This window comes from Tenrec ecaudatus, chromosome 7 (assembly GCF_050624435.1).
Source record: "Tenrec ecaudatus isolate mTenEca1 chromosome 7, mTenEca1.hap1, whole genome shotgun sequence".
Taxonomy (NCBI): Eukaryota; Metazoa; Chordata; class Mammalia; order Afrosoricida; family Tenrecidae; genus Tenrec; species Tenrec ecaudatus.
This window is the reverse complement of record NC_134536.1, coordinates 88,945,756-88,956,643: the sequence shown is the minus strand read 5'-3', so window position 1 is coordinate 88,956,643 and position 10,888 is coordinate 88,945,756. Positions and strand designations below refer to the sequence as shown.

At 40.1% G+C, this 10,888-nt stretch overlaps 1 non-coding gene across 1 annotated transcript; it reads right to left on the bottom strand.

Moving 5' to 3' along the window:
- Positions 1-6,757: 6,757 nt before the first annotated feature.
- On the bottom strand, positions 6,758-6,820 carry LOC142453979 (U7 small nuclear RNA). Its single transcript, XR_012785524.1, has one exon. It is a non-coding gene; the product is annotated as a U7 small nuclear RNA (small nuclear RNA).
- Between the last annotated feature and the right edge of the window lie 4,068 nt (positions 6,821-10,888).

Sequence of the window (10,888 nt, the reverse complement as noted above, 5' to 3'; positions counted from 1 at the left end):
TTCGGTATCATTGGTTCTTGCTCATAGGCTACCTCCTGCCATGTGGACTAGTTCTTTCAGGTACAGTGGCTCTGGGTAGTCTTCACATATTCTTTGGGTGCTTCATGAATCATTCAATATTTGGTTCTTAGATTCTTCAAGGCTTGATTTTTTTCTTAGTTCTTCCAGTTTCAGATATGCTGAGCATATTCTTCCTTTTGAGTTTTATAACTTTATATATTTCATTATAATATTTGGCTTTGTCTTCTCAATCTGCCCTTTGAAACTTTCTGTTCAGCTCTTTGTCATCATCATTCCTTCCATTTGGTCTAGCTACTAAAAAATTAAGAGCAAATTTCAGAGTCTCCTCTCATTGTCACTTTGATCTTTTTTCCCTTTCCTTCCTTTTTACTGACCTTTTGCTTTCTTCATGAATGATTTCCTTGATGTCCTCCTGCAGTTTATCAGGCCTGTAGTTAGTGTTCAAGGCATCAAATCTCTTCCTGAAATAGTCTTTTAATTCAGGTGGGAGAGACTCAAGGTTGTATTTTGGCTCTCATGGACTTGTTCTAATTTTCTTCAGCTTTAATCTGAACTTACATGTGAGCACTTTCATGTTCTGCTTCACAGTCAGCCCCTGCCTTGGTCTTACCTGCTGACATTTCCTCCACTGTGTCTTCCCACAGATGTAATATATTCGGTTTCTGTGTGTTTCCTCTGGAAGTCCATGTGTACAGTCACCTTTTGTGTTGTTTTGTATTTTATTTGCTATGAACAGGTTATTGGTCTTGTAAAATTCTCTCATGAGATCTCCAGGGTTTTTTTTTTCTATCATCAAGTTCATATTTTCAGCTAGTCCTTCCTCTTTGTTTCCAAATTTATTTCAATCATCAAAAATTACCACTGTATCTTGATTGATACAGATAAAATGGTACAGCCACTGTGGAAAATAGTTTGGTGGTTCCTCCAAAAATTAAATAGCATATCATATGACCCTGAACTTATATACACCCAAGATACATAATAACAGAAATTCAAGCAGATAGCTACATATCAATGTTCATTTTGCACTATTCACAATAGACAAAAGTGGGGCAAAAATATAAATGTTCATCAAAAGATAAATGCATAAACAAATGAGGTACATACATACAATGGTACACTACTGAACCTTAAAAAGAAATGAAGTCCTGATACATACTACAACAAGGATGAACTTTGAGAACCTGCTGAATGAGGTAACTCAATCACAAAAATACAATTATATGATTTCATTTATATGGAATAACAATAAGCAAATGTATATAGACTGGTTAGCAGCGGTGTGAGGAATGGAGTAAGTAGATATGTTAACCTGGCTTTTAGAGAGAGGCAAAACCAGTGGCGCTTGTGTGTGTGTGTGTGTGTGTGTGTGTTGTCATTTATATCAAGAAATGGCCCACACAGTTTCAGAAGTGAGTAAATCCAGTCTGATCCAAGCCCTCAAGTCAAACGTAAGCTGGGCAGTCCTTGACTCATGTAGCTTTAGGAACTGCCAAACAAGAAGCAGGAAGACCACAAACTGGTGGGTGCAAGTTTCCATGAATCTGAGGTCTACTGAATTGACCCAAGGTTGGCCATCCACTAAGGGCTCCTGTGATCTGCAGGCAATGAAACAGGAAGTTGATGAACCAGATATAGGATACACATCCAGCAGCTTCCACACACTGCCAATCCATGCCAAGATGTGGCCACACCCAAATGAAATTTCTCCCAATTGTATCAAGACTGTGAGCAGATTAAGCAGGTGCCACCCTATCCTATTCTTTCCACAGCTGCCTGGCTACTTCTCAGACTCCATCTTGGAGTTGACCAAACCACGCCATATCATATCATTGGAGAAGCCTAGCCAACCCAAGTTGACATAAAACCTTTAGAAAGCAGATTTCCTGTTTGTGATGATAGAAAATTCATCAATAATTATAGGTGATGGTTGCACAACAAAATATCACTAAATTACACCCCTGGAAAATATTGAATGCTGAATTTGTGCTATACATATTTTTACAATAAAAATACATGCATATATAAAATATAATCCTAACAAGATAAGGATATATATATATACCTGTGCAATGAAAATCCATCTTTAAAATAAATATAAATATTGATATATAATTGTTTAATTTCTTTTTCTAGCTGCTAACATGGTTCCCACCTGAGGAAACTTTTGTTGGCTTTGAAAAATAACAGGGCTTTTGTGTGAAAGATCAAGATGTACTTCACTAGTTGGTTTCTATTTGGCAACACTCACAGCAAGGCTTTATAGAAGAGGAAAGAGGTACAAATTACCCTTTGAGTTGGTTTTGAGGTCGTTTTATTATTTCCAACCCCTTCAAGGAACAGCCTGTGGCAATTTGACCTGAGCACACAAAAAGAAATTATAAAAACCTGTTTTTTAAAAAAACAAGATCCTAATCCCTTGGCAATCTTATGACTTCACAGTGAAGTGGTTAATAGGGAACGTGCTATACAGAATTATAGAAAGTTTTGTTCTACATTATGAAACTTGTATTTCAAACACCCACCATGATGTAGGTATGAAAACTGAATGCACCATGACATAGTCATAATATATACAGTATATATGTTATACACTATATATTCCATTTGTAGTACATATACCATATATAGTAATAATCCTTACCTCTCATTTCTCATAGGTCATGTGCCTCTATGAAGTGCTGTCTGGTTTGTCATTTTTCTAACTTTTAAACTTGAGACAACAATACCTGCACCTGAGTCTCTGTTGCTCCCTCTGTTGATATTGCCATTGTCCTCATACTAGCCTACAAAGCAGCTAGAGAAGTACTTTTCTTAGATATTTCTATACTTTCATGATCCAAACAGCATAATAGAAAATTACTAACAGCAACCTTGTAAGACTGTCTTATTTTTTCATATTTAATATTGGTTTATTTAATGATGATTTATTTAATATACACATGAACTCAGCGAGGCAGGAATTCTCACTATCTTCAGTGTCAAATGAAGAAGCTGAGGCCTGTTGTCCTTGTCAGGTTCCAGTGATTTGGCTTTGACCCATAGCAACCCAATGCACAACAGAAGAAAACACTGTCCAGTCCTGTACCACCTCACAATTGTTCCCACACATACCTCAGCCCATTGCGGCACTCCGTCTCATCGAAGGTCTTCCTCTCTTTCCCTGCCCCTCCACTTTACCAAACATGATGTCCTTCTCCAAGCACTGGTCTCTCCTGACAATGTGTCCAAAGTATGGAAGACGAAGTCTTGCCACCCTACCCTCTGAGGAGCACTCTGGCTTTACTTCTTTCAAACGGATTGGTTGGTCCTTTAAGCAGTTCGTGGCACTTTCAATATTCTTCTCCAGCATGACAATTCTAATGCATCTATTCTTCTATGATCTTCCTTATTCATGTCCAACGTTCACAGGCATATTATGCAATCAAGATTACCTTGTGTTGGATCAGGCAGACCTCAGTCCTCAAAGAAAGATCCTCATTCTGCAATACTCTAAAGAGGTCTTGTCCAGCAGATTTCCCTAATTAAATACATCTTTTGATCTCTTGACACTATTTCTATGAGCATTGATTGTGGATCCAAGTAAGACAAAATCCTTGACACCTTCAAGCCTTTCTTCATTTAACATGATGTTACTTATTGGTCTAGTTGTAAGATTTTGGTCTGCTTTACACTGCATTGCCATCCATACTGAAGGCTGCCATCCCTGATCTTCATCAGAATGTGCTTCCACTCCTCCTCACTTTCAGGGAGCAAGGTTGTGTCATCTGCATGCTATAGTGTGTTGATCAGCCATCCTCCAATTCTGATGCCACACTCTGATTCATAAATCCAGCTTCTCTCAGATGCTTTGCTCAGCCTACAGATTGAGCAAGCATGGTGAGAGGATATAGCCCTGACACACACTCTTCCTGATTTTAAACCATGTAGCGTTCTCTTGTTCTGTTTGCACAACTGCCTCTTGATCCATGTACACGTTCTGAATGAGCATAATGAAGTGTTCCAGAATTCCCATTCTTCTCAAAGTTACCCACAATTTATTATGATCCACACAGTCAGGTGCCCTTCCACGGTCAATGAAACACAAGCAAAGATCCTTCGGGTAGTCTCTGCTTTGAGCCAAGATCCATCTGACACTGACAAGGTTATCCAGTTTTACACATCCTCTTTTGAATCAGGGCTGACCTGGCAGTTCCCTGTCAATGTGCTGCTGCACCATTGTTGAGTGATCTTAAGTAAAATTGTACTTGTGTGTGATAGCAATGATAACATTCTATAGTTTGAGCATTTTGTTGAGTAATGTGTGGGGGAAGGTCAGTCCCCCACAACTAATCACAGGTTCGACAGGCTCAATTGTATGGTTGAGATATATAAAGATTATAACAAAGTCAGCGAGAGCATGAGAGATAGAAGAGAAATTAAAATAATGGAGTCAGACACATTTCATGGTAGCATGCTCACCTCAGGCCCGCTCGGTGGTCCATGTGGAGATAGGGGGAGGGGGAGGAGGACAAGGGGAAAGGGAACAGGAGAGCAAGGACAGGAGAGGAGTGGGGAACTGACAAGAGGCCAAGGGAGGAGCCCTAGAGAGAGCTCTTTATTGCTAACCCAAACCTATATACTCTTGGGGGAGTGCAAGCCCACTAATTACAGGTAAAGACATATGTCACAGGAAGGGATTGCACTATAGGTTATACAACAATGAGAGGGGGACAATCTAGGGATATACACACAATAGAAAGAGGAGGGATTGGAGGTGTACATGTGACAAGAAGGGCAGATCCTAGATTCAGGATGGCAGCCTAACTTTGGAGTCACTGAGCCGGTTTGATCTGTTCTCTGGATCTCCATAGAAACCATTATCAGTAGGGTGCAAACCCCACATACAGGAACCAAGCTAGTGGTCACAAGCCTTAAGGGAGAAGTAGCCCATTGTCCTCAACAGCAGGAATGGACTCTACCTATTGTGGGACCAGACAGTTGTCTGACAACTGACTGCCTTCAGGGAAGTAACTTGACAATCATTTACCATTAGCTGCAAGCAGTGTCCTAATTCTAACGTATTTGCGGGAGATGATTTGGGAGAAATCTTTGTGTTACCCACAGTAATGGGCACAAATATGCATCTGTTCCAGTCAGTTGGCCAGGTGGCTGCCTTCTAAATTTCCTGGTGTACTGCTTCCAGTGATTCTTCAACTTTCTGAAATATTCCAACGGGTATTCCATCAATCGCTGGAGGTTTGCTTTGGGCTAATGTATCCAATGCACCTTGAGTTTCTTCTTTCAGTACCAGTGGTTCTTGCTCACATGTTACCTCCTGAACTGGACTATTGACTACCTCTTTCTGGTCCAATGACTCTGTGTATTCTTTCCATCTTCTCTTGATGCTTCCTGCATCTGTCAATATTTTGTCTGTAGAATCCTTCAGAATTGTAATATGGAACTTGAAGGTTTTTTTAGTTCTTTCCATTTCAGATATGCTGAGCATGTTCTTCCTTTTGGTTTTTAATTCTAAGTCCTTCCACATTTCGTTATAATATTTGGCTTTGTTTCCTCAATCTGCCCTTTTAAAATTTCTATTCAGCTCATTGACTCCAGCCTTCCTTCCATCTGTTTTAGCTACTCTACTACTAAGGGCAAGTTTTAGAGTCTCTTCTCACATACACTTTGACCTTTTCTTTCTGTCTGTCTTTTTAATGACCTTCTGCTTTCTTTATTAATGACGGACTGGATGTCCCACAGTTCCTCGGGTCTGCTGTCATTAGTGTTCAGTGTGTCACACTGTTCTTGAGATGCTCTCGAACTTGGAGATAGACTCAAGGTTGTATTTTTGTTCCTGTGGACTTTTTTACTTTTCTTCAGCTGTATCCTGAACTTATATATGAGCAAGTGATGATCTGTTCCAGTCAGCCCTCGGTCTGGTTTTAGCTGCTGATATTGAGCTTCTCCATCATATCTTCCCACAAATATAGTCAATTTTATTTCTGCGTATTCCAGGTATGCAAGTCCATGAGTATAGTCAACTTTTGTGTAGTTGAAAAAAGGTATTTGCTATGAACATGTCGTTGGTTTTGCAAAATTCTATCATGTGATCTCCAGCTTCATTTCTGTCACCAAGTCCATATTTTTCAACTATGGTCCTTCTTTGTTTCCAACTTTTACATTCTAATCACCAATAACTATAAATGCATCTTATTTGCATGTTTGATCAATTTCCAACTGAAGTTGTTGGTAAAATTCTTCAATTTTTTCATCACTAGCGTTTGTGGTTGGTTCATTAATTTGAATAGTAGTTGTATTGTTTAGTTTTCCTTGCAGGTGGGTAGATATAACCTGATCACAGATAGTATTGTACTTCCTGATGGATTTAGCAAGATCCTTTCTGACAATGTACCCCACGCCATTCCTCTTGAGCTGAAGCCTGGAGAAGCGAAATAGCTCATGATGGCCACATGGGTACTAAGTGATGTCACTCAAACAGTCTTCTGCCAAAGTTGAATTGCTTAGCCTTTATATTATGCTACTTGCTGAAGACTTTATCAAGTCACCAAGCATAACCAGGAATTCAATAATGTAGTGGACAGAGAAGATAAGGGTGTAAGAGGCCAGCTAAGAGGGGCCATTACAAGTCTTCATTAAGGCAGCATGACATAGGTTCTCTTGAGACTTTACAATTTCTAAAGGGATTGCAGCCCACTTTCCACCTTTCTTTCTTTCTTTATATTTTTTTTTGGGGGGGGGCGCTTTCTGGAAAAAACAGAAAACCTGCTAGACTAATTCTAAAAGAGCTGTAACACTCTTTATTTATTTGGAGTTGCAAGTAGTTTATTGGTGGTGCAACACCATTTCCGCAGGGAGTTCCCCACCACTCCCTGAAGTATGATGAGGCCCAGAAATTTCCAAATATCATCTTTGGGCACTGTTTCCCCCTTTTTGCTTCTTGAAAACTTATGAAGCAGAGGAGTGGATTGTTGCTCTTTGTACCGCTTTGTCTCCACAACCGTTTTTTCTTTTTAAAAAAAATCATTTTATTGGGGCTCATACAACTCTTATCATAATCCATACTTACATCAATTGTTTAAACACCCTTAAACATTCCTTGCCCTCATCATTCTCAAAGTTTGCTTTCCTATTGGGTTCCTGGAATCAGCTCCTCATTTTTCTTTTTCCCCTCCCCCTCACTCCCCGCTCCTCCTTCCCTCATGAACCTTTAATAATTTATAAATTATTATTTTATCTTATCTTACACTGCCCGGCGTCTCTCTTCACCCACTTTTCTGTTGTCCATCCCCCAGAGAGGAGGTTATATGTAGATCTTTGTGATCAGTTCCCCCTTTCTACACGCCACCCCCCTTCCTTCCCTGTATCGCCACTCTCACCGCTGGTCCTGAGGGGTTCATCCACTTCTTTATAAGAAGAAATTATGATTGGAAAATTTTCTATACCACTCAAGGCTAATTAATATATGGGAGGTGTCATTGACAAAATTTGTCCTAAAAAAGAGTTTGATGTATAAAATCTGTCATTAAGGCTTCAACTGGCTGGTCAGCTGTGGTCAATGGATTTAGATTCACTCCACACTCAGAAGTTGCATTTTTGTTTCAGGAAGGTCATGTCTACATTTTGAAAGGAACTCATTTTGATTTCACAGGCGGCACCTGCACATACAACATCCAGTTACTCTAAGTCCTCGTGTTTTTGTAAATCAATTTCCTGCAAGAATACATCAGCAACACACCTAATATGTGCCAAACACATACGTACAGAGTTCCTCCAGTTGCAGCTGATTTATAATACACCTCAGTTTACCTTATAGTTAGCTCACATCACTTACAGAATAATATTCACTCCTGGCTTTAATGTGAAATGCTGTCACACCCAGCTTTGTAATATGTAGAGATGAGCTCAGATGTTGCTCTCCAGCCCAAATCAGCACTTTCTCCATAGCTCCCTGAAGCCAGACTTCTTCTGGCTTTGGCTGGGAAGAATAATTAAGATTTGGTAAAGGAAGGCAAGATGGTCTTGCCAACTTAGCTGCATTACATGAAAAGGAGGCCTCCCCAAGAGGTCAGCAGAGCCCAGAGGAACAAGAGGTGTTGATCCAGGAACACTCAGCAGTGGATGCCAGGCCAGTGGCTTTCATTTTTTTTCCCCATTTTTGATCAGAGCAAGAATACTGGGTAACACTGCAGCAATCCAGTACATAGGTAGCTATTGACTGACCTGCATGTGTGTATGCACACCACCACACACATAGCCATGCACATGATTTTATGTTTCTGTTCAGTAGAAGACCCAAATGGGTCAGTGCATTGCAAGGGCTAGTTCTCTCTGGAGGCTCTGAAGGGAGAGTTTTTTTTGTCACTATCACATTCCTGGGCTCATATCACACCACCCCCATGCTCACATCTCTGTATCCGCCACTCCTATAATCCTCCTACCAGCTTTCAGGAGCTCTGTGATTCCATTAAGCCTCCTTCAACTATCTAGGTTAATCACCCTTATCAGAATCTTTCATTTAATCATATCTTCAAAATCTCCTTTGCCATACAAGCAGATTCTAGCATCCAGGGGAGTCACTATTTAGCTTATCAAATGAATGAATATTAAATTGATTTTTCAACTTACTAATAGGTCACATAAAGTTAAAACTGCTGATTTAGCATATATCATCAGGTATCTGGACTAAAGGGGATCCCACGGGGATGCTATCTGCTGGAAAAAGGGCAGTGGGCATTCAGTGAGCACACCAGTGTTGTACATACTCCATCCTTCTGCAGTGATTTCTCCGTATAAATTACGCATTATCAGCTCCATTCTAAAAATGTGGAAATAACTTTGTAGTTCTCCCTCCAGGTCACACTGCCAATACAGAGCCCATAGTCAAATCTGAGTCTCTCTGACCATAATGCCCATGTCCATTTTGCCATGCTTTGAGAGGCCCTTGCTTACTTCCTCCCTAACCCTACTCCTAAAACCAGGCCTTCGTTCTTCATGCCTGTGCACTAGTTCTTCATGGTAATCTGCAAAGTCTGAAGCTGCTCCCTCTTGTTCAATATGCTAGCTCTCTCTCTCCTTGGTCCAAAGCCAAGGCCATTACTTGCAGTGTTGTATAGAAGACACTCATTCAGATTTTAATTCTAACCGAAAACTCCAAGGGACCCGTCAAAGCTGAAATTTACAGGTAAACAAAGCTGTGTAAGTTGAGCAAGAATTTAATGCATTAAACTATTGAAACGTGTTTCCAGTAGATTTTGAAATAAATGTCTAAAAGAATCTTCTGGAAATTCTTTTCGCAAATGTTCTAAAGACTATTAACTGCAGGGTCAAGTAAAGGAGAGGAGACGGTGTCTCCAGTGGCAGGTGGTGCCTTCGCTGCGTGTCAGGCTGCCCCATGGAGTGGATGGCTGGTAGAGGATTTCCGTGACCGAGCTCAAGAACACTCTAGCTATGATCTGCTGCTAGCCAGAAGTGTGGTCTTGGGTTTAGGAACTTCAATTCTCTGACCTTCAGAGAAGACATAGAAGGCAAAGTTTGAACTATAATTTCTGTAGGCAGTGTGTCTGGTCGTTTACTCATAGCAGCCATTAACTGGGTCAATTCGGGCACATAACTTCTCTGCACTTCAGTTTTCTGAGGACAAATACAGTTTCTACCTCCTCGATTGCTGTGAACTTGAAATCAGTTAGTTCATTTTGAACGGGGCCTGACAAATAATAAAGGGAGGACTGAATGCTATCTATAACTATTATTAAGGTCTTCAAAATTACAGACTAGCCCTAGATGATCCCCCATTTAATTTAATAATTCTAAAGGTTAACTCAATTTTGTTGTTATTATTATTGAGCATGGGTTTATAGGAGTCCTTGTTATTGTCCCGTTGTTAGAGTCTTTCGAGTCATTTCTGCTGTTGTCTGGTTCTGCACCATCCTCACAAAGATTTCTGTGGGAGCCCATTATTTCAACCATTGTATCAATCTATCTCATCTTTTCTTTCTTTTCTTTTTTTTGCTGACCCCTTACTAGGCATGATATCTTTCTGAGACTAAGTCTCACCCTGCTTACAACTGAAAAACATTCTGACTGGGCTTCTTCTAAGATAGATTTGTTCATTCTAGCCGTCTATGGCATATTCACTATTCCTCATCAACACCATCGTGCAAATGCATCCATTCTTCGTCAGTCTTCCTTCTTCAGCTTTTCTTTGCCTGTAACCTAAACCCCTGCCAATTCTGACTCCCTCCTACCCTCTTAGGGTATCTAAGACTGTCCATATTTCTAGGAGTCAACAGCCTCACCTCTCTGGTATGATTGAAAAGACTTTGGTTGGGGTCAGGTACAACTTATTCCTCAGTGTTTCATCTTTGTTTTCTTTGTTGTTGTTGTTGTTCTTAACTCTCTAAAGGGATTTTTTTTTCAGCAGCAGCAGATTTTCCCAATGCAGTATGTCATTGGATTCCTATACAGCTGATTCTATGGGTGTCGATTGTGGATACAAGTAAAATAAAATCTCAAAGACTTTTATATTCTTTCTGTTTATCATGACGTCGTCCAATAGTCCAGTTATGAATATTCTGTTTTCTTCACATTGAGTGGTAATCCATAATGAAGGCTGTACTCTTCAATCTTCATCAGTAAGTGCTTCCACATCACTTCACTTTCAACAAGTATGTCATCTGCATACCCAGGTTGTTATTAAATCTTCTTCCAATCCTGATGCCCTGCGGGCTCTTCTTCGTTTATTTGATCAATATTCAGATTGAATAAGTGTACTGAAAGGACAGGACTCTGACACACACCCGTCCTGATTTTACACCACTCAGTATTCCCTTGCTTGGTTTTACAGACTGCTTCTTGGTTTATGTAG